Below are 596 nucleotides of genomic sequence, written 5' to 3' on the forward strand. Positions count from 1 at the left end.
CTGATATTTGGGCCAACCTTTGGTGGGCTGGTCCCTCCCAGCCTGGTCCCCTTGGCTGGCCCATGACGGTGGCTCCGTTGCATCTCTTCTCGTTGCAGCCGCCAGTGATATTAGGAGGAGTTTTCAGGCCAGCTCATTTGATCTGGTTTCCCGGGATAGGGTTTTGCTTCCCCACCCATCCCATTTTGTGCCCCGGCTTGCCAGTTGGGCGCTGGGAGGGGGTAAGCCATCCCGCTCCCATCGGATGCAGCCGTACCAGTAAATAGCTGCTCCCGTACGGATAACACCAGCGCTTCCCTCTTCCCGTGGCTTTTTAGAGCAGTTCCCGTGGTTGCCCAGAGCACCCATTTTGGGTAATTTCAGTGCTTTTCTAGAAGATGCTTGCTCTTGCCTGCCCGGCTGAGGTGGGGGTGGGAAGAAGCCGAAATGTGATTTCCTCTCTCCATTCATTTTGTGGTTTGAAAGACCGTTTCCAAATCTGCCCAGCGTCTTTTATGTCTGTTATTTGCTGGCGTGGTTTGTTGGGGAACAAAAAAAATATAAAAATATCCCTGGGGGATTTACGGCAGAGGTGGGTGACTGTGTCGGGGCTGGGG

Source organism: Egretta garzetta, unplaced genomic scaffold (assembly GCF_000687185.1).
Source record: "Egretta garzetta isolate BGI_Z169 unplaced genomic scaffold, ASM68718v1 scaffold536, whole genome shotgun sequence".
Taxonomy (NCBI): domain Eukaryota; kingdom Metazoa; phylum Chordata; class Aves; order Pelecaniformes; family Ardeidae; genus Egretta; species Egretta garzetta.